The 26,544-nt window shown below is 47.6% G+C and overlaps 1 protein-coding gene across 4 annotated transcripts in view; it reads right to left on the reverse strand.

Annotated features, from left to right (window-relative positions):
* Nucleotides 1-2,136, reverse strand: part of LOC110510024 (neuronal migration protein doublecortin) — a 92,212-nt gene extending 90,076 nt beyond the window's left edge. For 3 of the 4 annotated variants that reach the window (XM_036967374.2, XM_036967372.2, XM_090227363.1), the window contains exon 1: nt 1,706-2,136. The gene's annotated coding sequence lies outside the window, so the exon portion shown is untranslated. Of the gene's footprint in view, nt 1-1,397; nt 1,417-1,705 lie in introns of those variants that run through there. The other variant, XM_036967373.2, reaches the window with a different exon arrangement.
* Between the last annotated feature and the right edge of the window lie 24,408 nt (nt 2,137-26,544).

The raw sequence follows: 26,544 nt of genomic DNA on the forward strand, positions 1-26,544 counted from the left end.
CAAATTGCTCAGTTCTGCCTCGTCCCAATAAACATCAACCTGCCGCTAGTGAGGGTGTGTAGACTAGAGGCTGCTATCTGTGACATTTAAAGCTCTGATCTGTGCCAGACAGACAGACAGACAGACCAGTCCTGGGCTGGGCCAAGGATTGAAGCAGCTTTACCAATTAAAGCCTGGCCACTTCCTGTCAAATCCCCACCTAGTGGCTGTGACCAGTGACCACACCTCAATGGCTTCAGATAAAGACATGCAGCCTAACCCCTCAACCCCTCCACACCCTTGCTATCACCCACTCTCGCTCCACATACAATGCCCACACATGGCTCTACTGCTGGGTAATGGCAACCAAATGTAGACTCCATGACTTAACAGGGGCTTGTTAACTCATTTCTGCTTAAACAATGATTGTGTTAGACTGGCAACGCCCCAATGCCAAAGGTCATGAAACTCACAGCTTTTAATGGCGAAATACTGATTATGATTGATATGTCCTCCTCCCCTTGTCTCTTCACAGCCCCATCACGCGTGTCCTCCTCCATGAAGACAAACAGAGAGGACCACATTGTCCCCACGCTTAACGCGTCTGGGATCTCCCCTCCCCCGCACACCCTGGCCCTGAGTCTGGCTGAGCTTTTATGACAGGTCCTGAGATGGGGGTAGGTCCCAGACCAGGGAGGGATGGGTTATGGGTAGTGGTACTCCTCCCGACAGACAGGGGCCCATCTGCTCGCCTAATATAATAGACAGAGAGGTAAATCACTGACCCTCTCCCTAGGACGTCACTTAGGACCTATATATGGTCTACGCTCAGGACAGCCCATTGTCTCACAGGGACACCCCCATCACTACAACTACTGTAGTGCTACATCACACACGGATACAACTACAAATAATAGTATTATTACTAGACTAATGATTCACCCCAGTGCATTGCAATCATCAGGGCTCAAATTACAGGAGGGGCCCCTAAGTATGTAAAATGTCTATCCCCATAAGGTCCAGACCACTACTCATAACACCCCCCAACAGATATGTCATTCAATCCCTGAATATCACAAATAAATGGATATGTGTAAAATAATACAAATGTTCTCACCATGCTTACCTAACCAGGGCAGGCTACTTCCTGCTCACAGTGCAGCACACAGACTGCAGAGCTGTTCTATTGTGTGACTGTGACATGTCTAACTGCACGACAGAGATGTGAGGCTGGGTCTGTGCTATCAGCGCCACAGCAGCCCAGATAACAACTTTGACCTGCCCGTCAGCGTCCTGCATCAAATCACCCCAAACATCCTCATCACAGCAGATCTGTGTCTTATCTAGTAACACTAAGCCAGTCTGAGCTGGTTTTAAGTCATATTTGTTTTTAAATAACAACAAAAGTTTTTCAGTACCCCCTCTAGCTTTCAGCAACAAAAAAACGGATCAGTTGTCCATATGCCCTCAGAGAAAAGCGGTGGGCGCAGTACATACAGATGAGCCATGACAGTTTTGTACCAACGGGTACGCGCACACCTATAATCACCTGCTCATATAGCCGACAGCCTAAATAGACAAAAATTCTACCAATCATTCACAGTGTGCAATACTCCTGAACACAACAACTTAACTCACCGTCAGAAACATAATTTAAATACTGACATAATATTTTTTCTCCATTTAATTATGTTTAACCAAAATATAAAAAGTATCGGGTACTCACCCGCGCTGGAGCGTTTGGAGTGAGGTGGGTGGGTGTGGATGCTGCAGGATAGCGGCACGAGCTCTCTCTGCCTTTGTCTGCCTCTCTCTAGTCTACGAGCTGAGCCTACCTGACCGGCTGCACTGCTGGGTCCTAGAGGCGACCTAGCTGAACCCGCCCTAGCATGGCAATGGCACTGACCAACATTTTGGGGTATTTCTCACAAAAGGATGATGTAAACCTTTTCAGAGCTGATTTTTTAAAAACTTTCGGGAATCTACTGTGCCATGATGAATAGTTTTTTATTCATTCAGACACCCATGCACTGTATATGCTGCCTATTGAAATTATAAATACAAATCTGGAGAGAGAAAAAATCTGCCTGCTAAATTGATTTGATCCCTGTGTTTTGAGAAAATGATGCCACAGGATCTTTCCACTATCTCTATTGTAAAGTAATGTGGTGTTGATAACCCCCTCCAAACAGATTGAACTGTGTGGGTGTTGCTCCTCTCTTCACACCATCCATGTTATATTTCCAGAGGCAGAAACAGCAGGATTGTAGATTGATTTATTGACGAATGTGTATGGGTGTGTGTGTTGGCTTCTGAAGGTAAAAGCCCATTATCTACACCACTGCCAGAGAGAAAGGAGAAAGGATAGCTCTAAAGAGCTGATGTCCTTCCAGATAAGAGGCTCTTTATATGGGAGGCATCTGGTGTGTGGTGTGAGTTTCAGGTGCAGGTGGAAGTGTTTATGAGCACCTGTGTTTAGATTAGCACCTGTGTTTAGATTGTTTAGTGTGTGTGTGTGTGTGTGAAGTTGTTATCATAGAATCTCGTGTGTAATGAACTGAGACAAAGTCATCCCAGACTATCTGCATTGACCCCCTTTGCGCGAACTCTTTTGACTCATCACATAAGTTGCTGCTACTGCTTATTATCTATCCTGTTACCGAGTCACTTTACCCCTACCTATATGTACATACTGTACCTACCTCAATTACCTCGTACCCCTGCACATTTACTCTGTACTGGTACCCCGTGTATACAGCCAAGTTTCGTTACTCATTGTGTATTTATTCCTTGTGCTACACGTTCATTATTTTTCTATTTTTCTCTCTGCTTTGTTGGAAAGTGCCAGTCAGAAGGCACTGTTAGTCTACACCTGTTGTTTAAGAAGCATGTGACAAATAAAATATGATTTGATTTGATCTCTTTCAGACTAATCAGAAATGGTGTTGTGATGCAGGGCCTCTTTGGGGAGTATTGATACATGTAATGGGGTCCTGTGTGTAGCTGGTTTAGAGAGTCAGGTGCAGGACAGCAGAAATTAGTAATCAACATACTTTACTCAAAAATACAAAAATACAAGGCAAAAATTACGAGCCCACAATAACGGACCGATTTACAAAGAACAATCACTCACAAACAAACATGGGGAACAGAGGGTTAAATAATAAACAGGTAATTCGGTGAGTGAAACCAGGTGTGTAAGACTAAGACAAAACAAATGGAAAATGAAAAGTGGATCGGCGGTGGCTAGAAGGCCGGTGACGTCGAAAGCCGAACGCCGCCCGAACAAGGAGAGGCCTCGACTTCGGCGGAAGTCGTGACACTAAAAGCCTAAACACCTCAATGCATGTGTCCAATCTGCCTTGCTTCCGTGGAGTTGGGGTTTTAAGACGAGTCGACTCTTTAAATCAAATTTGTGTCTTGGTCCAGTCAACAACACACACACTACATCACCCTGTGGTGACAGAGGGGAGTAGTGTGGTGTCATATAACACCATCACCTCTTTGTAAGGCTCCTGTCACTGTCAATAACAATATCGCTCTCCAACAGATATAGGATCCATTGGACTCGGTCCAAGTGAGTCACCAGAACATTTGATCTAGCTAATGTCACACTGATTTGCAAAGCTGTGCTGTCTACATTTGTCACCTCACCTCATGGCCAGGCACAATGTATCATAAAATGAGAGTGTGGTGTAGTATTGATGTTAGTCACTCACAACTCTGACAGAGCAGTGCAGGAATAATGCGTAGCCCAGGTGATATCTGACCTGAGGGACCTGACCTAGAGCATTTCATTGGATACTCTCAGAGCTCTAGTCAGGTTGATTCTTGCTTGTCCTAACCCATCGATAGGTCAAAGTGTATCAACGAGGAAAAATCATGACAGAGTACAATGACAAACAAAACACAAAATGTTCTACCAAGCCAGGTATGAACACTGGGACAGTGGCTGGTGACTTCAGCGCCTATGGGGACCGCTGGAGCAAAGCGAGAAATTATTTCCGTCAGACATTTTCAGGATATAGTTTCCAATTTATCTTGCAGTTCACAACAAGAAATGACTTGTGGCCATTCATACCATAGAAACCACCAATCTCTGCCTCTGTGACACTAGGAGACAGTACTGCTGTTTAATGTTTCATGCTCTCTGGTACTGCTGGTGCTAAGAACACGGGAAGGGTGGCCTTTCTTTTGGTTATGTATCCATTTGATTCTCTATCAATTGTGTTTTTTATTAGAAACAGACAATGGTTTGTACAATATTTAAATCCCAGGGAGTTTGAGTGTTCAAATGCCTGCCTCTGTCAAAAAGACTGCCTCTATCAAAAAGACTGCCTCTGTCAAAAAGACTGCCTCTGTCAAAAAGACTGCCTCTGTCAAAAAGACTGCCTCTGTCAAAAAGACTGTCTCTGTCAAATAGACTGCCTCTGTCAAAAAGACAGCCTCTGTCAAATAGATCACCTAAATAGAGCAGCCTAATTCTTTACAAATGTTCTTCCTATTTAACATGACATAACACAAGGCCACCATTTGTCGCCTAAGAGAGCTCACAGAAACATTAGTAGTTTAAATTTTTTGTTGTTGTTTATTTCACCTTTATTTAACCAGGAAGGCGAGTTGAGAACAAGTTCTCATTTACAACTGCGACCTGGCCATGATAAAACACATGGAATAAACAAAACATACAGTCAATAATACAGTAGAGAAAAAAAATAAGTCTATATACAGTGAGTGCAAATGAGGTAAGATAAGGGAGAAGGCAATAAATAGGCCATCTTGGCGAAGTAATTACAATATAGCAATATAAACACTGGAATGGTAGATGTGCAGAAGATGAATGTGCAAGAAGAGATACTGGGGTTCAAAGGCGCAAGATACATAAATAAATACAGTATGGGGATGAGGTAGGTAGATGGGCTGTTTACAGATGGGCTATGTACAGGTGCAGTGATCTGTGAGCTGCTCTGACAGCTGGTGCTTAAAGCTAGTGAGGGAGATATGATTCTCCAGCCTCAGTGATTTTTGCAGTTCGTTCCAGTCATTGGCAGCAGAGAACTGGAAGGAAAGGCGACCAAAGGAGGAATTGGCTTTGGGGGTGACCAGTGAGATATACCTTCTGGAGCGTGTGCTACGAGTGGGTGCTGCTGTGGTGACCAGTGAGCTGAGATAAGGCGAGGCTTTACCTAGCAGAAACTTGTAGATAACCTGTAGCCAGCGGGTTTGGCGAAGATTATGAAGCGAGGGCCAACCAACGAGAGCGTACAGGTCGCAGTGGTGGGTAGTGTATGGGGCTTTGGTAACAAAACGGATGGCACTGTGATAGACTGCATCCAATTTGTTGAGTAGAGTGTTGGAGGCTATTTTATAGATGACATCGCCGAAGTCGAGGATCGGTAGGATGGTCAGTTTTACGAGGGTATGTTTGGCGGCATGAGTGAAGGATGCTTTGTTGCGATATAGGAAGCCGATTCTAGATTTAATTTTGGATTGGAGATGCTTAATGTGAGTCTGGAAAGGGAGTTTACAGTCTAACTAGACACCTAGGTATTTGTAGTTGTCCACATATTCTAAGTCAGAACCATCCAGAGTAGTGATGCTAGACAGGCGGGTGGGTGCGGGAAGTGATCGGTTGAAGAGCATGCATTTAGTTTAACTTGCATTTACGAGCAGTTGGAGGCCACGGAAGGAGAGTTGTATGGCATTGAAGCTCGTCTGGAGGTTAGTTAACACAGTGTCTAAAGAGGGGCCAGAAGTATACAGAATGGTGTCGTCTGCGTAGAGGTGGATCAGAGAATCACCAGCAGCAAGAGCAACATCATTGATGTATACAGAGAAGAGAGTCGGCCCGAGAATTTAACCCTGTGGCACCCCCATAGAGACTGCAAGAGGTCCGGTCAACAGGCCCACCGATTTGACACACTGAACTCTGTCTGAGAAGTAGTTGGTAAACCAGGCGAGGCAATCATTAGAGAAACCAAGGCTGTTGAGTCTGCCAATAAGAATGTGGTGATTGACAGAGTCGAAAGCCTTGGCCAGGTCGATGACTACGGCTGCACAGTAATGTCTCTTATCGATGGCGGTTATGATGTTATTTAGGACCTTGAGCGTGGCTGAGGTGCACCCATGACCAGCTCTGAAACCATATTGCATAGCGGAGAAGGTATGGTGGGATTCGAAATGGTCAGTAATCTGTTTGTTAACTTGGCTTTCAAAGACCTTAGAAAGACAGGGTAGGATAGATAGAAGAGGACTGGCCACCCCACATAGCCTGGTTCCTCTCTAGGTTTCTTCCTAGGTTTTGGCCTTTCTAGGGAGTTTTTCCTAGCCACCGTGTTTCTACACCTGCATTGCTTGCTGTTTGGGGTTTTAGGCTGGGTTTCTGTACAGCACTTTGAGATATCAGCTGATGTATGAAGGGCTATATAAATACATTTGATATGATTTGATTTGGGATATATCTTTGATGAGGGGGATGACCACGGCAGCTTTCCTATCTTTGGGAATCTCAGATGATACGAAAGAGAGGTTGAATAGGCTAGTAATAGTAATAGGGGCAACAATTCCAGCAGATCATTTTAGAAAGAGAGGCTCCAGATTTTGCAGCTCTTTCAGAACATCAGCTATCTGGATTTGGGTGAAGGAGAAATGGTGGGGGCTTCGGCGGGTTGCTGTGGAGGGTGCCAGGCAGTTGACCGGGGTAGGGGTAGCCAGGTGGAAAGCATGGCCAGCCGTAGAGAAATGCTTATTGAAAATCTCAATTATAGTGGATTTATCGGTGGTACAGTGCCTTGCGAAAGTATTCGGCCCCCTTGAACTTTGCGACCTTTTGCCACATTTCAGGCTTCAAACATAAAGATATAAAACTGTATTTTTTTGTGAAGAATCAACAACAAGTGGGACACAATCATGAAGTGGAACGACATTTATTGGATATTTCAAACTTTTTTAACAAATCAAAAACTGAAAAATTGGGCGTGCAAAATTATTCAGCCCCCTTAAGTTAATACTTTGTAGCGCCACCTTTTGCTGCGATTACAGCTGTAAGTCGCTTGGGGTATGTCTGTCAGTTTTGCACATCGAGAGACTGACATTTTTTCCCATTCCTCCTTGCAAAACAGCTCGAGCTCAGTGAGGTTGGATGGAGAGCATTTGTGAACAGCAGTTTTCAGTTCTTTCCAGATTCTCGATTGGATTCAGGTCTGGACTTTGACTTGGCCATTCTAACACCTGGATATGTTTATTTTTGAACCATTCCATTGTAGATTTTGCTTTATGTTTTGGATCATTGTCTTGTTGGAAGACAAATCTCCGTCCCAGTCTCAGGTCTTTTGCAGACTCCATCAGGTTTTCTTCCAGAATGGTCCTGTATTTGGCTCCATCCATCTTCCCATCAATTTTAACCATCTTCCCTGTCCCTGCTGAAGAAAAGCAGGCCCAAACCATGATGCTGCCACCACCATGTTTGACAGTGGGGATGGTGTGTTCAGCTGTGTTGCTTTTACGCCAAACATAACGTTTTGCATTGTTGCCAAAAAGTTCAATTTTGGTTTCATCTGACCAGAGCACCTTCTTACACATGTTTGGTGTGGCTTGTGGCAAACTTTAACCGACACTTTTTATGGATATCTTTAAGAAATGGCTTTCTTCTTGCCACTCTTCCATAAAGGCCAGATTTGTGCAATATACGACTGATTGTTGTCCTATGGACAGAGTCTCCCACCTCAGCTGTAGATCTCTGCAGTTCATCCAGAGTGATCATGGGCCTCTTGGCTGCATCTCTGATCAGTCTTCTCCTTTAGTTTAGAGGGATGGACAGGTCTTGGTAGATTTGCAGTGGTCTGATACTCCTTCCATTTCAATATTATCGCTTGCACAGTGCTCCTTGGGATGTTTAAAGCTTGGGAAATCTTTTTGTATCCAAATCCGGCTTTAAACTTCTTCACAACAGTATCTCGGACCTGCCTGGTGTGTTCCTTGTTCTTCATGATGCTCTCTGCGCTTTTAACGGACCTCTGAGACTATCACAGTGCAGGTGCATTTATACGGAGACTTGATTACACACAGGTGGATTGTATTTATCATCATTAGTCATTTAGGTCAACATTGGATCATTCAGAGATCCTCACTGAAATTCTGGAGAGAGTTTGCTGCACTGAAAGTAAAGGGGCTGAATAATTTTGCACGCCCAATTTTTCAGTTTTTGATTTGTTAAAAAAGTTTGAAATATCTAATAAATGTCGTTCCACTTCATGATTGTGTCCCACTTCTTGTTGATTCTTCACAAAAAAATACAGTTTTATATCTTTATGTTTGAAGCCTGAAATGTGGCAAAAGGTTGCAAAGTTCAAGGGGGCCGAATACTTTCGCAAGGCACTGTAACAGTGTTTCCTAGCCTCAGAGCAGTGGGCAGCTGGGAGGAGGTGCTCTTATTCTCCATGGACTTTGCAATGTCCCAGAACTTTTTGGAGTTTGTACTACAGGAAGCAGATTTCTGTTTGAAAAAGCTAGCCTTGGCTTTCCTACCTGCGTGTATATTTGTTCTTACTTTCCCTGAAAAGTTGCATATCACAGGGGCTATTCGATGCTAATGCAGAACGCCACTGGATGTTTTTGTGCTGGTCAAGGGCAGACAGGTCTGGAGTGAACCAAGGACTATTTCTATTCCTAGTTATACATTTTTTGAATGGGGAATGCTTATTTAAGATGGTGAGGAAGGCACTTTTAAAGAATAGCCAGGCATCCTCTACTGATCGGATGAGGTCAATGTCATTCCAGGATAACCCGGCCAGGTCGATTAGAAGGCCTGCTCGCAGAAGTGTTTTAGGGAGCGTTTGACAGTGATGAGGGGTGGTCGTTTGGTCACAGACCCATTACGGATGCTGGCAATGAGGCAGTGATCGCTGAGATCTTGATTGAAAACAGCAGAGGTGTATTTGGAGGTTGAGTTAGTTAGGATGATATCTATGAGGGTGCCCGTGTTTACGAATTTGGGGTTGTACCTGGTAGGTTCATTGACAATTTGTGTGAGATTGGAGGCATCAAGTTTAGATTGTAGGATGGCCGGGGTGTTAAGCATGTCCCAGTTTAGGTCACCTAGTAGCAAGAGCTCAGAAGATAGATGGGGGGGCAATCAATTCACATATGGTGTCTAGGGTACACCTGGGGGTGTTACGCCCCTGAAAACAGGGGAGAAATAATCACGAGCGTGATACGGTGTTGTATTCTCAATTCAACGTTTAGTGAAATCATTTCACAAAAGTAACACATTACAAAACAACAGAAAACCCATTATACAACTAACACAGCAAAATATCTTATTAACAACGTACATGTTCATTCACAATCGACATAAAATGGCAGCTACTCTCAGTACGATGCTATTCTTCACTTCAACCGAGCAGGGCTAATATTACTCTCTTCAAACTTAACTCTAACTTCCTCAAGACGTTACTAAGACACACCTTAAACACTCTTGACATGTTAGCGAGTTATAACATTTAAATTACTATTTTATCATCAATAAAGTACCTGAAAACAGGGGAGAAATAATCACGAGCGTGATACGGTGTTGTATTCTCAATTCAAAGTTTAGTGTAATGAGAAAAGACCACGATTTCCCCAGGAATATGGGTGGAGACCAGAGCAATCGATCTCCGGCTCATAGATTAAGAGCATTTCGTAGATCACAGATTAAAACTTTTAGGCACCACAAAATAAAGTAATCAATATAACGTTTACACATTACTCTCAATTCTTACCCTTTGACAGATTTTAGCGTTAACACAATTAGATGAATGTTATTAATCTCTATCAACTGATACTGAATGCATCTTTTTAACCTTAGATGTTTTACGATCCTCACATACTATAAACTTACTAATACTTTTTAATGTATAACAGGCTATGAATATTTCCTTTAACCTGTCACAGGGGCAGAGGGTGGTCTATGGCAAGCGGCAACTGTGAGATACTTGTTTCTGGAAAGGCAAATTTTTAGAAGTAGAAGCTTGAATTGTTTGGGCACAGACCTGGATAGTAAGACCTCTGCAGGCTATCTTTGCAGTAGATTGCAACACCGCCCCCTTTGGCAGTTCTATTTCGGAGGAAAATGTTATAGTTAGGAATGGAGATTTCAGAGTGTTTGGTGGTTTTCCTACGCCAGGATTCAGAAACGGCTAAGAGATCCGGGTTGGCAGAGTGTGCTAAAGCAGTGAGTAAAACAAACTTAGGGAGTAGGCTTCTAATGTTAACATGCATGAAACCAAGGCTTTTATGGTTACAGAAGTCAACAAATGAGAACACCTGGGGAGTGGGAGTGGAGCTAGGCACTGCAGGACCTAGATTAACCTCTACATCACCAGAAGAACAGAGGGGAAGTAGGATAAGGGTACGGCTAAAGGCTATATTAACTGGCCGTCTAGCACGTTCGGAACAGAGAGTAAAAGGAGCAGGTTTCTGGGAACGATAGCATAGATTCAAGGCATAGTGTACAGACAAAGGTAAGGTAGGATGTGAGTACATTGGAGAAAAACCTAGGCATTGAGTAACGGTGAGAAAGATATAGTCTCTAGAGACGTTTAACCCAGGTGATGTCATTGCATATGTAGGAGGTGGAACAACAAGGTTGGTTAAGGCATATTGAGCATGGCTAGAGGCGCTACAGTGAAATAAGACAGTAATCACTAACCAGGACAGTAATGGATGAGGCATATTGATATTAGAGGGAGGCATGCGTAGCCAAGTGAACATATGGGTCCAGTGAGTAGTTGGGCTGGCTGGGGACACGGCGATTCAGACAGTTAGCAGGCCGGTGCTAACAAGCTAGCAGTTAGTAGGCCGGGGCTAACAAGCTAGCAGTTAGAAGACCGGGGCTAGCAAGCTAGCAGTTAGTAGACCAGGGCTAGCAAATTAGCAGAAGGGCCTTTTGGGGACGTCGCGATGGAAGTAAGTCTGTTTTTGCCTCTTCGTGCGGTGAAGTCGATAGATCAGTCCTGGATTAGTAGGGTTCCAAGTAGCTCTAGGTAGCTAGCAGGCCGCGCTAGCAGACCGTCGTGCCTGAGGGGCCTGTTGGACTCCTTGGGCAGATTATGTCGGTATTCCAGCCGTAGAGGATTGGCGGGGTTCAGTGCCCCGTACCGGCAGTAGGAGGGGTACGGATATTGTAGCCCAGGAGTGGGCTTCGGTGGTAGCCCAGGAGCCCTAGCTGGGCTAGCTTCAGGCTATTTGGTGCTGGCTCCGGGATGGAAACGCTAGCCAGGAGTAGTCACCCGGGATTGCGGTTAGCTAGTTGCGAAGATCCAGATGAAAATGTTCAGAGTTTGCGGTAGGAATCCGAGGATATGGAGAGAAAAAAATAGGTCCATTATGCTCTGGTTTGAGTCTCAATGTATGAACTGGCGAGAGCTTTCCGAGCTAAAGGTTAGCTGATGACCGCTAGCAATGGTTTGCTGACTGATAGCTGGTAACTAGTTAGCTGGCTAGCTTCAGTTGAGGGATTCCAGATCCAAAGTAAATAGAAATACTTTTGAAAAAAAACAGATCCATGCCGGATTGGGTGAGGCTGGTTGCAGGAGAGTATTTAGAAGTTGAGGTAAAGGAAAATATTTGTAAAAGATATGTGAAGAAAAATATATAAAAAGATATATACAAGGGACACGACAGGAAAAAGACAAAAGTCTGACTGCTACGCCATCTTGGAAACCCCCCCCCAAAAAGTGACCTCCCTTTTCAGAGGGGTCACTATTTTGACTGCTCCCCCGCTCTCCCCTCAGGTGTAAGACACACACTTTCAGACTCAGCTTTTGCTGCATTCTGGTACCTCTCCTGTGCATGTCACACATAACTCTAATTCAGTCTGACCGAAGCCTCCTCACCACCTCCCCCAGCTGTCTGAGAGGGGCTGCCTCATCACCACCTCCCCCAGCTGTCTGAGAGGGGCTGCCTCCTCACCACCTCCCCCAGCTGTCTGAGAGGGGCTGCCTCATCACCACCTCCCCCAGCTGTCTGAGAGGGGCTGCCTCCTCACCACCTCCCCCAGCTGTCTGAGAGGGGCTGCCTCCTCACCACCTCCCCCAGCTGTCTGAGAGGGGCTGCCTCATCACCACCTCCCCCAGTTGTCTGAGAGGGGCTGCCTCCTCACCACCTCCCCCAGCTGTCTGAGAGGGGCTGCCTCCTCACCACCTCCCCCAGTTGTCTGAGAGGGGCTGCCTCCTCACCACCTCCCCCAGCTGTCTGAGAGGGGCTGCCTCATCACCACCTCCCCCAGTTGTCTGAGAGGGGCTGCCTCATCACCACCTCCCCCAGCTGTCTGAGAGGGGCTGCCTCATCACCACCTCCCCCAGTTGTCTGAGAGGGGCTGCCTCCTCACCACCTCCCCCAGCTGTCTGAGAGGGACTGCCTCCTCACCACCTTCCCCAGCTGTCTGAGAGGGGCTGCCTCTCGCACACAGACTGCCGGGACACAGACAGGTGGGGCAACGGGTGCATTTGGTTGGGGGGCTGGCACAGGAAGGGGGGGCAGATTTGGACCTTAGCCACTCTGTCACGTTCTGACCATAGTCCTGTTATTTTATTATTTGTTTTAGTATGGTCATGGCGTGAGTTGGGGTGGGCAGTCTGTTTGTTTTTCTATGTTGGTTTTTGTGTTCGGCCTAGTATGGTTCTCAATCAGAGGCAGGTGTCGTTAGTTGTCTCTGATTGAGAATCATACTTAGGTAGCCTGGGTTTCACTTTTGGTTTGTGGGTGTTTGTTTCCGTGTGAGTGTTTGGGTCACACGGTACTGTTTCGGTTTTCATTTTGTTCACATCGTTTATTGTTTTGTATTTCAGTGTTCAGTTCGTTTCAATTAAATATCATCATGAACACTTACCACGCTGCCCTTTGGTCCGATCCTTCTTCCACCTCTGAATGCCGTTACACACTCAGTGGGGTGCTGTGTCACACAATGCTTCGGCCAAACTCAACATGCTCTGTGCCTCATTAAAAAGCTCTTGTGGATTAAGCTTATTTGGGCTTCACTTAAAAATGTTGACTACGTTTACCACCGCAGAGAATCTAAATCAGATGAAGTTTATGTGTTTTCCTTTGACTGCTAGTTTACTGTACACATACTATTTCAACATGAGTCAATTAGCAATTTGTTCAAATGAGGAACAGATTATCTACAGTGAATTAGCTATTACTGTGCCAACAACACACTTTGATGCACCATGTAGACCATGTAGGAGTGAGGTGAGAGCAGATCTTTAGAGGGTATTTTGGGGAAACATGAGAAAAAGGGCCGGCAATGGGGAGGGGGGCTGCTATGTTGACGGATCTTTATCCCTTTACACTTGTGTGTATAAGGTAGTGGATTTGGAACTGTTAGGTTAGATTAGATTACCCGTTGGTTATTACTGCATTGTCGGGAACTAGAAGCACAAGCATTTCGCTACACTCGCATTAACATCTGCTTACCATGTGTATGTGACAAATACATTTGATTTGGATTGACGAGGATGTAAACAGACGATGGGTCATGGAGGCAGATGTCCAAGAGGCTAGCAGAAAGGAACATGGTCCAGGCCAGTAGAGAGGGACATGGTCCAGGCCGGTAGAGAGGGACATGGTCCAGGCCGGTAGAGAGAAACATGGTCCAGGCCGGTAGAGAGAAACATGGTCCAGGCTGGTAGAGAGAAACATGGTCCAGGCCGGTAGAGAGAAACATGGTCCAGGCCAGTAGAGAGGGACATGGTCCAGGCCGGTAGAGAGGGACATGGTCCAGGCCGGTAGAGAGGGACATGGTCCAGGCCAGTAGAGAGGGACATCGTCCAGGCTGGTAGAGAGGGACATGGTCCAGGCCGGTAGAGAGGGACATGGTCCAGGCCGGTAGAGAGGGCATTGGTCCAGGCCGGTAGAGAGGGATATGGTCCAGGCCGGTAGAGAGGGACATGGTCCAGGCCGCTAGAGAGGGACATGGTCCAGGCCGCTAGAGAGGGACATGGTCCAGGCCGGTAGAGAGGGACATGGTCCAGGCCGGTAGAGAGGGACATGGTCCAGGCCGGTAGAGAGAAACATGGTCCAGGCCGGTAGAGAGAAACATGGTCCAGGCTGGTAGAGAGAAACATGGTCCAGGCTGGTAGAGAGAAACATGGTCCAGGCCAGTAGAGAGGGACATGGTCCAGGTTGGTAGAGAGGGACATGGTCCATGCTGGTAGAGAGAAACATGGTCCAGGCCAGTAGAGAGGGACATGGTCCAGGCCGGTAGAGAGGGACATGGTCCAGGCCAGTAGAGAGGGACATGGTCCAGGCCAGTAGAGAGAAACATGGTCCAGGCCAGTAGAGAGGGACATGGTCCAGGTTGGTAGAGAGGGACATGGTCCATGCTGGTAGAGAGAAACATGGTCCAGGCCAGTAGAGAGGGACATGGTCCAGGCCAGTAGAGAGGGACATGGTCCAGGCCAGTAGAGAGAAACATGGTCCAGGCCAGTAGAGAGGGACATGGTCCAGGCTGGTAGAGAGAAACATGGTCCAGGCCAGTAGAGAGGGACATGGTCCAGGCCAGTAGAGAGGGACATGGTCCAGGCCGGTAGAGAGGGACATGGTCCAGGCCGGTAGAGAGGGACATGGTCCAGGCTGGTAGAGAGGACATGGTCCAGGCTGGTAGAGAGAAACATGGTCCAGGCTGGTAGACAGGGACCTGGTCCAGGCCGGTAGAGAGAAACATGGTCCAGGCTGGTAGAGAGGGACATGGTCCAGGCCGGTAGAGAGGGACATGGTCCAGGCTGGTAGAGAGGACATGGTCCAGGCCGGTAGAGAGGACATGGTCCAGGCTGGTAGAGAGAAACATGATCCAGGCTGGTAGAGAGGGACATGGTCCAGGCCGGTAGAGAGAAACATGGTCCAGGCTGGTAGAGAGGGACATATAGGAGACAGGTGGAGGATGGGGGTCCTGGCCCAGGCTGGTAGAACTATAGGAGGCAGGTGGAGGATGGGGGGTCCTTGCCCAGGCTGGTAGAACTATAGGAGACAGGTGGAGGAGGGGTTCCTGGCCCAGGCTGGTAGAACTATAGGAGACAGGTGGAGGAGGGGGGTCCTGGCCAAGGCTGGTAGAACTATAGGAGACAAGTGGAGGAGGGGGGTCCTGGCCCAGGCTGGTAGAACTATAGGAGACAGGTGGAGGAGGGGGGTCCTGGCCCAGGCTGGCAGAACTATAGGAGACAGGTGGAGGAGGGGGGTCCTGGCCCAGGTTGGTAGAACTATAGGAGACAGGTGGAGGAGGGGGGTCCTGGCCCAGGCTGGTAGAATTATAGGAGACAGGTGGATGAGGGGGGTCCTGGCCCAGGCTGGTAGAACTATAGGAGACAGGTGGAGGATGGGGGTCCTGGCCCGGGCTGGTAGAACTATAGGAGACAGGTGGATGATGGGGGTCCTTGCCCAGGCTGGTAGAACTATATGAGACAGGTGGAGGAGGGGGGTCCTGGCCCAGGCTGGTAGAACTATAGGAGACAGGTGGAGGAGGGGGGTCCTGGCCCAGGCTGGTAGAACTATAGGAGACAGGTGGAGGAGGGGGGTCCTGGCCCAGGCTGGTAGAACTATAGGAGACAGGTGGAGGAGGGGGGTCCTGGCCCAGGCTGGTAGAACTATAGGAGACAGGTGGAGCAGGGGGGTCCTGGCCCAGGCTGGTAGAACTATAGGAGACAGGTGGAGGAGAGGGGTCTTGGCTCAGGCTGGTAGAACTATACATGCCCATAGAAACTCACCCACTACCCGTAAGTAATTCAGTGGAAACAGAAGAAGTGATTGACACTAGACTATCAAATATTAAAGCTGTTGTGTCTCATCAGCTACCATGCTGTCAGATCTAGCCAAACAAATACAAACATTGGTATTCATTTCAGCTGTGATCTAATAAGGATCATATAATCAAATCCTGACCTGAAAATGGATCCCATAATTCAGTTTGTGCTAAATTGCATTTTATCACCCTGGTGGTGTTTCTAGAAAACCAAAAGCTTCATCCCTCAATAATTTAACAAAGGATCCGATCATACAAACAGTTCAAGATGCATATTAAACGTGTATATGCATGAATATTTCTCTTCATAAAAGTCAAGTGATGCTGTGTTGTATTTAAAGGATGGTAAGACGGCTGTGTTTTGAGATAACATACAGATACATGGTCCCTGATCTTTCATCTTTTAAAGAGGGTTTGGAAGGAGCACCTGTTTGTGTATCAGACTGATGTAATCATAATCTCCAGACTAGAACGGTGTGAAGTCTGACACACAGTCAGCACGTCAGTCAGTCAGCCAGTCAGTCAGCCAGTCAGTCAGCCAGTCAATCAGCCAGTCAGCCAGTCAGCCAGTCAATCAATCAGTCAGTCAGCCAGTCAGTCAGTCAGCCAGTCAGCCAGTCAGTCAATCAGTCAGTCAGTCAGCCAGTCAGTCAGTCAGTCAGCCAGTCAGCCAGTCAATCAGTCAGTCAATCAGTCAGTCAGTCAGTCAGTCAGCCAGTCAGCCAGTCAATCAGTCAGTCAGTCAGCCAGTCAGTCAGTCAGCCAGTCAGTCAATCAGTCAGTCAGTCAGCCAGTCAGTCAGCCAGTCAGTCAGCCAGTCAGTCAGTCAGCCAGTCAGCCAGTCAGTCAGCCAGTCAGTCAGTCAATCAATCAGCCAGTCAGTCAGCCAGTCAGTCAGCCAGTCAATCAGTCAGTCAGCCAGTCAGTCAGCCAGTCAGTCAGTCAGCCAGTCAATCAGCCAGTCAGCCAGTCAGTCAGTCAATCAGCCAGTCAGCCAGTCAGTCAGCCAGTCAGCCAGTCAGTCAGTCAGTCAGTCAGCCAGTCAGTCAGCCAGTCAGCCAGTCAATCAGTCAGTCAGTCAGCCAGTCAATCAGTCAGTCAGCCAGTCAGTCAGCCAGTCAGTCAGTCAGCCAGTCAATCAGCCAGTCAGCCAGTCAGTCAGTCAATCAGCCAGTCAGCCAGTCAGTCAGTCAGTCAGCCAGTCAGCCAGTCAGTCAGTCAGCCAGTCAGTCAGTCAGTCAGTCAGTCAGCCAGTCAGTCAGTCAGCCAGTCAATCAGTCAGTCAGCCAGTCAATCAGCCAGTCAGTCAGCCAGTCAGTCAGTCAGTCAGCCAGTCAGCCAGTCAGTCAGTCAGCCAGTCAGCCAGTCAGTCAGCCAGTCAGTCAGTCAGTCAGCCAGTCAGTCAGTCAGTCAGCCAGTCAATCAGTCAGCCAGTCAATCAGCCAGTCAGTCAGCCAGTCAATCAGCCAGTCAGTCAGCCACTCAGTCAGTCAGCCAGTCAATCAGCCAGTCAGCCAGTCAGTCAGTCAGTCAGTCAGTCAGCCAGTCAATCAGCCAGTCAGTCAGCCAGTCAGTCAGCCAGTCAATCAGCCAGTCAGCCAGTCAGTCAGCCAGTCAATCAGTCAGTCAGCCAGTCAATCAGCCAGTCAATCAGCCAGTCAGTCAGTCAGCCAGTCAGCCAGTCAGTCAATCAGCCAGTCAGTCAGTCAGTCAGCCAGTCAGCCAGTCAGTCAGCCAGTCAGCCAGTCAGTCAATCAGCCAGTCAGTCAGTCAGTCAGTCAGCCAGTCAATCAGTCAGTCAGCCAGTCAATCAGCCAGTCAGCCAGTCAGTCAGTCAGTCAGCCAGTCAATCAGCCAGTCAGTCAGCCAGTCAATCAGCCAGTCAGCCAGTCAGCCAGTCAGTCAGCCAGCCAGTCAATCCATCAACGATACACATGTTAATAACATTAACCATCATGCACCACAGTTTTCTGTCTAAATACTTTGATCATGATTCTCATCATGATCAAAGTTAATCAGCAAGACCACTGTGACCACTTTTATTGATCATATTTCAGCAGCTCCTTTATACTTTCTGCGAGATTCATTGATGATTGAGCCGATGAGCTAATATGACTCTGATAAACTCATTTGGGCTGTTAGAAAGCTTTTTATCACAGCAGCAGTCTGAATGGATCCATCAGGCGGCCTCTTCCTGTTCCTTCCCGGCTCAGTCAGCACTCTGTTGGAGCACTCAGTGACATCATCAGTAAGTGGCTGACGAGCAGGAAGCATGACAGGGCGTCATCACATCGACCCAATAAGCAGCCCTGACTCAAACAGACAGGCCATGAGGAAAGCCAAGGGTTGGAGGGTCCAGTGGGGTTGAAATTGGTTGCCACAGATTTCAGAAGACCGGGTGGAAAGGGAGGAATTAGTAGTGATGACAGTACCAGTAGGATGATGACCCATCCATAAAACTGTGTGTCTAATGAGACCCCGTTCATGCTCTGAGGAGCCATAAGTGGTTTACATCCAGAGGCCCAGGGTTAGGGATGAGCTCAGTCACACACACTGCCAGGAAACCATGTGAACACTAGAGGACTAGAGGATGACATCATGTGTGTATGGAAGTACTGTGCTTTCTCTCCCTCGAAGATACTTATCATCACATCTGGTGAATCACAGCTGCACCCCGCACCACATGTATGTGTGTGTGTATGTTTGTGTTTGTGTGTATGTGTGCGTGTGTGTGTGTTATTGCACTTTGTAAGGTGATATCAGTCAGTGCCTGTGCAGTCAGTGTGGCAGAGGGCTTTGTCTCTCTCAATGCCAGTTGAGAATGAGGCAGACCTACAGCCAGACCAGAGCCTGGCACACCCCTCTGACCGACTGCAGGGGATAAAGAGTTACAATTGTTTCAGGGGCTTTTCATGCTGGTTATGAAAACAAAGATGACGTGAAAGCTGAGGGTGTTGTAGAGACTGTGTAGGCATATGGTGTCTGAACATTGTCACCATATTTATTGTATGGCGTGTATGAAATTGGAAGGGTGGGTGGGTATGGAGGAAGGGACGGTGTGAGGTTAGTGGGTGGGTATGGAGGAAGGGACGGTGTGAGGTTAGTGGGTGGGTATGGAGGAAGGGACGGTGTGAGGTTAGTGGGTGGGTATGGAGGAAGGGACGGTGTGAGGTTAGTGGGTGGGTATGGAGGAAGGGACGGTGTGAGGTTAGTGGGTGGGTATGGAGGAAGGGACGGTGTGAGGTTAGTGGGTGGGTATGGAGGAAGGGACGGTGTGAGGTTAGTGGGTGGGTATGGAGGAAGGGACGGTGTGAGGTTAGTGGGTGGGTATGCAGGAAGGGACGGTGTGAGGTTAGTGGGTGGGTATGGAGGAAGGGACGGTGTGAGGTTAGTGGGTGGGTATGCAGGAAGGGACGGTGTGAGGTTAGTGGGTGGGTATGGAGGAAGGGACGGTGTGAGGTTAGTGGGTGGGTATGGAGGAAGGGACGGTGTGAGGTTAGTGGGTGGGTATGGAGGAAGGGACGGTGTGAGGTTAGGGCGGTTCAAACAAAAAGACATGACCTGGATTTCCTTTATCTGCTCTCCCATCACTATGGTTACCACAGCCAGTTACCTTTTGTGCAGAGTAACAAGTAGCCTGTTCTCTTTACCCCATTTTCTAATGAAGAGGTTTGGAGAGGGATGACAGCACACGCTGCAAGCTCACAGGGGGACCGGAGGGGCATCAAAAGAGAACGTCCATTAGGATGTCGCCTCAGACTGAAACCCCCTCCTCTCCTCTGCCCTGCTGGCAGTTTGACAGTACTATGTAGACAGAGTGGCATTAGTCTGTTATTTCACCCACTGAATGTCAGACTCACTGAAAGCCTCTAATTTAGACACTGGTTAGGAAAATGGTTTGGGCGGAGGGAGCACACAGCCTTCTGAGAAAAAATAGGAGTTCAGATAGAGGCTTGCTAGGAGTTCAGACAGAGGCTTGCTAGGAGTTCAGACAGAGGCTTGCTAGGAGTTCAGACAGAGGCTTGCTAGGAGTTCAGACAGAGGCTTGCTAGGAGTTCAGACAGAGGCTTGATAGGAGTTCAGACAGAGGCTTGCTAGGAGTTCAGACAGAGGCTTGCTAGGAGTTCAGACAGAGGCTTGCTAGGAGTTCAGACAGAGGCTTGCTAGGAGTTCAGACAGAGGCTTGCTAGGAGGTCAGACAGAGGCTTGCTAGGAGTTCAGACAGAGGCTTGCTAGGAGTTCAGACAGCGGCTTGCTAGGAGTTCAGACAGAGGCTTGCTAGGAGTTCAGACAGAGGCTTGCTAGGAGTTCAGACAGAGGCTTGCTAGGAGTTCAGACAGAGGCTTGCTAGGAGTTCAGACAGAGGCTTGCTAGGAGGTCAGACAGAGGCTTGCTAGGAGTTCAGACAGAGGCTTGCTAGGAGTTCAGACAGCGGCTTGCTAGGAGTTCAGACAGAGGCTTGCTAGGAGTTCAGACAGAGGCTTGATAGGAGGTCAGACAGAGGCTTGCTAGGAGGTCAGACAGAGGCTTGCTAGGAGTTCAGACAGAGGCTTGCTAGGAGTTCAGACAGAGGCTTGCTAGGAGTTCAGACAGAGGCTTGCTAGGAGGTCAGACAGAGGCTTGTTAGGAGTTCAGACAGAGGCTTGCTAGGAGTTCAGACAGAGGCTTGCTAGGAGTTCAGACAGAGGCTTGCTAGGAGTTCAGACAGAGGCTTGCTAGGAGGTCAGACAGAGGCTTGCTAGGAGTTCAGACAGAGGCTTGCTAGGAGTTCAGACAGAGGCTTGCTAGGAGGTCAGACAGAGGCTTGCTAGGAGTTCAGACAGAGGCTTGCTAGGAGTTCAGACAGAGTCTTGCTAGGAGGTCAGACAGAGGCTTGCTAGGAGTTCAGACAGAGGCTTGATAGGAGGTCAGACAGGCTTGCTAGGAGGTCAGACAGAGGCTTGCTAGGAGGTCAGACAGAGGCTTGCTAGGAGGTCAGACAGAGGCTTGCTAGGAGGTCAGACAGAGGCTTGCTAGGAGGTCAGACAGAGGCTTGCTAGGAGTTCAGACAGAGGCTTGCTAGGAGTTCAGACAGAGGCTTGCTAGGAGTTCAGACAGAGGCTTGCTAGGAGTTCAGACAGAGGCTTGCTAGGAGTTCAGACAGAGGCTTGCTAGGAGTTCAGACTGAGGCTTGCTAGGAGTTCAGACAGAGGCTTGCTAGGAGTTCAGACAGAGGCTTGCTAGGAGTTCAGACAGAGGCTTGCTAGGAGTTCAGACAGAGGCTTGCTAGGAGTTCAGACAGAGGCTTGCTAGGAGGTCAGACAGAGGCTTGCTAGGAGGTCAGAAAGAGGCTTGCTAGGATGTCAGACAGAGGCTTGCTAGGAGGTCAGACAGAGGCTTGCTAGGAGTTCAGACAGAGGCTTGCTAGGAGTTCAGACAGAGGCTTGCTAGGAGTTCAGACAGAGGCTTGCTAGGAGTTCAGACAGAGGCTTGCTAGGAGGTCAGACAGAGGCTTGCTAGGAGTTCAGACAGAGGCTTGCTAGGAGTTCAGACAGAGGCTTGCTAGGAGTTCAGACAGAGGCTTGCTAGGAGTTCAGACAGAGGCTTTCTAGGAGTTCAGACAGAGGCTTGCTAGGAGTTCAGACAGAGGCTTGCTAGGAGTTCAGACAGAGGCTTTCTAGGAGTTCAGACAGAGGCTTGCTAGGAGTTCAGACAGAGGCTTGCTAGGAGTTCAGACAGAGGCTTGCTAGGAGTTCAGACAGAGGCTTGCTAGGAGTTCAGACAGAGGCTTGCTAGGAGTTCAGACAGAGGCTTGCTAGGAGTTCAGACTGAGGCTTGCTAGGAGTTCAGACAGAGGCTTGCTAGGAGTTCAGACAGAGGCTTGCTAGGAGTTCAGACAGAGGCTTGCTAGGAGTTCAGACAGAGGCTTGCTAGGAGTTCAGACAGAGGCTTGCTAGGAGGTCAGACAGAGGCTTGCTAGGAGGTCAGAAAGAGGCTTGCTAGGATGTCAGACAGAGGCTTGCTAGGAGGTCAGACAGAGGCTTGCTAGGAGTTCAGACAGAGGCTTGCTAGGAGTTCAGACAGAGGCTTGCTAGGAGTTCAGACAGAGGCTTGCTAGGAGTTCAGACAGAGGCTTGCTAGGAGGTCAGACAGAGGCTTGCTAGGAGTTCAGACAGAGGCTTGCTAGGAGTTCAGACAGAGGCTTGCTAGGAGTTCAGACAGAGGCTTGCTAGGAGTTCAGACAGAGGCTTTCTAGGAGTTCAGACAGAGGCTTGCTAGGAGTTCAGACAGAGGCTTGCTAGGAGTTCAGACAGAGGCTTGCTAGGAGGTCAGACAGAGGCTTGATAGGAGGTCAGACAGAGGCTTGCTAGGAGGTCAGACAGAGGCTTGCTAGGAGTTCAGACAGAGGTTTGCTAGGAGTTCAGACAGAGGCTTGCTAGGAGTTCAGACAGAGGCTTGCTAGGAGATCAGACAGAGGCTTGCTAGGAGTTCAGACAGAGGCTTGCTAGGAGTTCAGACAGAGGCTTGCTAGGAGGTCAGACAGAGGCTTGCTAGGAGTTCAGACAGAGGCTTGCTAGGAGTTCAGACAGAGGCTTGCTAGGAGTTCAGACAGAGGCTTGCTAGGAGTTCAGACAGAGGCTTGCTAGGAGTTCAGACAGAGGCTTGCTAGGAGTTCAGACAGAGGCTTGCTAGGAGTTCAGACAGAGGCTTGCTAGGAGTTCAGACAGAGGCTTGCTAGGAGTTCAGACAGAGGCTTGCTAGGAGATCAGACAGAGGCTTGCTAGGAGTTCAGACAGAGGCTTGCTAGGAGTTCAGACAGAGGCTTGCTAGGAGGTCAGACAGAGGCTTGCTAGGAGTTCAGACAGAGGTTTGCTAGGAGGTCAGACAGAGGCTTGCTAGGAGTTCAGACAGAGGCTTGCTAGGAGGTCAGACAGAGGCTTGCTAGGAGTTCAGACAGAGGCTTGCTAGGTGTTCAGACAGAGGCTTGCTAGGAGTTCAGGCAGAGGCTTGCTAGGAGTTCAGACAGAGGCTTGCTAGGAGGTCAGACAGAGGCTTGCTAGGAGGTCAGACAGAGGCTTGCTAGGAGTTCAGACAGAGGCTTGCTAGGAGTTCAGACAGAGGCTTGCTAGGAGGTCAGACAGAGGCTTGCTAGGAGTTCAGACAGAGGCTTGCTAGGAGTTCAGACAGAGGCTTGCTAGGAGTTCAGACAGAGGCTTGCTAGGAGTTCAGACAGAGGCTTGCTAGGAGTTCAGACAGAGGCTTGCTAGGAGTTCAGACAGAGGCTTGCTAGGAGTTCAGACAGAGGCTTGCTAGGAGTTCAGAGCCTAGTGTTTTGTGTCTTGTAGTTTTTAGTGAATAATAGAAGACAAGCAAAGCTCTTACATACTTACAATGCCTTCGGAAAGTATTCAGACCACTTGACTCTGCAGGTGCATCCTGTTTTCATTGTTTATCATTGAGACGTTTCGACAACTTGATTGGAGTCCACCTCTGGTAAATTCAATTGATTGGACATGATTTAGAAAGGCACACACCTGTCTGTATAAGGTCCCATAGTTGACAGTGCATGTCAGAGTAAAAACCAAGCCATGAGGTCGAAGGAATTATCCGTAGAGCTCCGAGACGGGATTGTGTCGAGGCACAGATCTGGGGAAGGGTACCAAAACCTTTCTGCAGCATTGAAGGTCCCCAAGAACACAGTGGCCTCCATCATTCTTAAATGGAAGAAGTTTGGAACACCAAAGACTCTTCCTAGAGCTGGCCGCCCGGCCAAACTGATCAATCGGGGGAGAAGAGCCATGGTCAGGGAGGTGACCAAGACCCGATGGTCACTCTGACAGAGCTCCAGAGTTTCTCTGTGGAGATGGGAGAATCTTCCAGAAGGTCAACCATTTTTGCATCACTCCACCAATCAGGCCTTTATGGTACAGTGGACAGACAGAAGCCACTCCTCAGTAAAATTCACATGACAGCCCGCATGGAGTTTGCCAAAAGGCACCAAAAGACTCTCAGACCATGAGAAACAAGATTCTCTGGTCTGATGAAATCAATATTGAACTCTTTGGCCTGAATGCCAAGCATCACGTCTGAAGGAAACCTGGCATGGGGTTGGTAGCGTCATGCTGTGAGGATGTTTTTCAGCGGCACGGACTGAGAGTCTCGTCAGGATCAAGGGAAAGATGAACGGAGCAAAGTACAGAGAGATCCTTGATTGATGAAAACCTGCTCCAGAGCACTCAGGACCTCAGACTGGAGCGGAGGTTTACCTTCCAACAGGACAACGACCCTAAGCACACAGCCAATACAACGCAGGAGTGGCTTCGTGACAAGTCTCTGAATGTCCTTGAGTGGCCCAGCCAGAGCCCAGACTTGAACCCGATCAAACATCTCTGGAGAGACCTGAAAATAGCTGTGCAGCGACGCCCCCCATTGAACCTGACAGACCTTAAGAGGATCTGCAGAGAAGATTGGGAGAAACTCCCCAAATACAGGTTTGTCAAGCTTGTAGCGTCATACCCAAGAGGACTCGAGAATGTAATCACTGCCAAAGGTGCTTCAACAAAGTACTGAGTAAAGGGTCTGAATACTTTTCTTTGTTGCAAAAATGACAAAAAAACTGTTTTTACTTTGTCATTATGGAGTGATGTGTGTAGATTGATAGAGAAAAAACATTTAAACAATTTCAGAAAAAGGCTGTAACGTAACCAAATGTGTAAAACGTCAAGGGGTCTGAATACTTTCCGAAGGCACTGTACACTGTACTTTGTTGTGCATCAGCACTTCCCACGTAGTAACTGACCCCAGCCCAACACTGGATGTGATGAAACAGTCTCTAGGTCAGCTATTAGGACGACGGGTAGTCTAGCGGTTAGAGGGACAGTAACCGAAAGTTTGCTGGTTTGAATACCCTTGCTGACAAGGTGAAACATCTGTTGATGTGCCCTTGAGCAAGGCACTTAACCCTGATTTGGGCCAGGTGCACCGCACAACTATGGCTGACCCTGTAAAACAACACATTTCCCTGGACCTATTCAGTGACAATAAAAACTTTTTTTATTATGCTGCCTTGATGTCAAATATGAAAACTCTCCTAATATCCTAAAAACACAGAAAGGGAATATGAAAGCATATCTTATTCCGTGGGTCAGACAAAAGGGCAGTGGTAGTTCAATCACATGTTGACCATGACACTACTAGAAATACTAATCAAAAGAAACCTGGATCTTGCCTGGGTACCAGTTTGTTTGTGACAACATTCCACTCTTTTCCACTACTTGTCATGCACTTTGTGACAACTGCTGATGTAAAAATGGATTTATAAAATATTCATTGATTGATGCGAAACATACTGTATGACACAGAGTACAAGGAGTGTATACTAAGACAAAACAGGTCTGGATTTCAGGCTAAGCTGGATCCTGTTAGATCCACAAATATTGGAGGAATGAAATAACATCTGAAGCTGTGGGATTTTGTGTGCAGAAGGCAGCTGGAGCCAACACAACACAGCCTCTTCTCCACTTGAGATGCCAGACAAAACAGTACCATGTTATTATGGTGGCACAGGGCTGGCACCCTATTGTCAGCATGCGCCCACGTGCCTCCCTAATCTCAATTTTCCATGGAAACATTTTGGGGAGATGTTGTTATGCTGGCGTTATCAGCTGTATTATGGTATATAATCTGTGTCATATTCACTCTAAACTTCAAATGGATTAAAATAACTATTTTTATGATGAAAATAGGATCTGTGATTTAAAAAGTGTATAGCCATTAGATGACCCAGTTCAGGGATTACACAACAAATGCAACCCTCACTCACCCAGCAGGCGACAACTAGCTTAGCGGAAAGGAGAAAGGGTATTCCTACTGAGTGGAACAAAAATGAACTGGCGGAGCATGAAGGCTTTGTCGCAAAACAATCTATATTGTGTGGATAGTGGATACTCACTTTGTCATTCCTCTTTGATCAATAGCCGTGCCCTCAAAGTATCAGTGAGGACTCTCTGTTTGACATAAAATGGAACACAAAAAGTGGACACTGGACAAAAACATCACAGGTGAGTTCAAACTGACCTCACAGATCAAACAGGCAAGGATTCAGGACTCCACCCAGCCACGCCTTGCCTCTGACCTCTACACAATAAAATGGTTTCACATGAAGGAGAAGATCAAAGATTGACAAATAAACTCTCTAGAAGAAGCTCAAGGCTCTTTGTAACAGAGGGTCAAAAGAGAAGGGCACCCATTGTTTAGGGACATTATCTCTCTCAACCAGTGCTCTCAATCCCAGAAACACCAAAGGAGAGACATTTACCACTATCCGTTTTATCTTGACATATCTAAAGCAAAATTATCCATCATATGAGGATCAATAGCTGTAGCCCAATAGAAATGCTTGATTTTTACCACAGACAAGATTTCTAGTAGTGAGATACAGCATATGATCACAAGGGCCAAGCATCACTTGCGATGTGCTAACTGTGAGACTGAAGTTCCACCTTGTGGACAATCTAAAAACTGCACTCGCCTTTTTCTTCCTTACATTTTACGGTCAGAAGGACAAAAGGACAAACATGATCCGTTTAATCCCTTAATGAACTGCTCCAAGATAATATTAGGTACAACATAAATAATAAGAAAAAATATATATTGTCACAGACACCGGATAGGTGCAGTGAAATGTGTTGTTTTACAGAGTCAGCCATAGCACTACGTCGCCTCTGGATCAAATTAGGGTTAAGTATTTTGGCCCTTTTATTCTGTGATCACTTGTCAGCAATTAGGTAGTGTGGGCTAATGAGTTG

Source organism: Oncorhynchus mykiss, chromosome 29 (genome assembly GCF_057628025.1).
Source record: "Oncorhynchus mykiss isolate SJ-2025 chromosome 29, ASM5762802v1, whole genome shotgun sequence".
Lineage (NCBI taxonomy): Eukaryota > Metazoa > Chordata > Actinopteri > Salmoniformes > Salmonidae > Oncorhynchus > Oncorhynchus mykiss.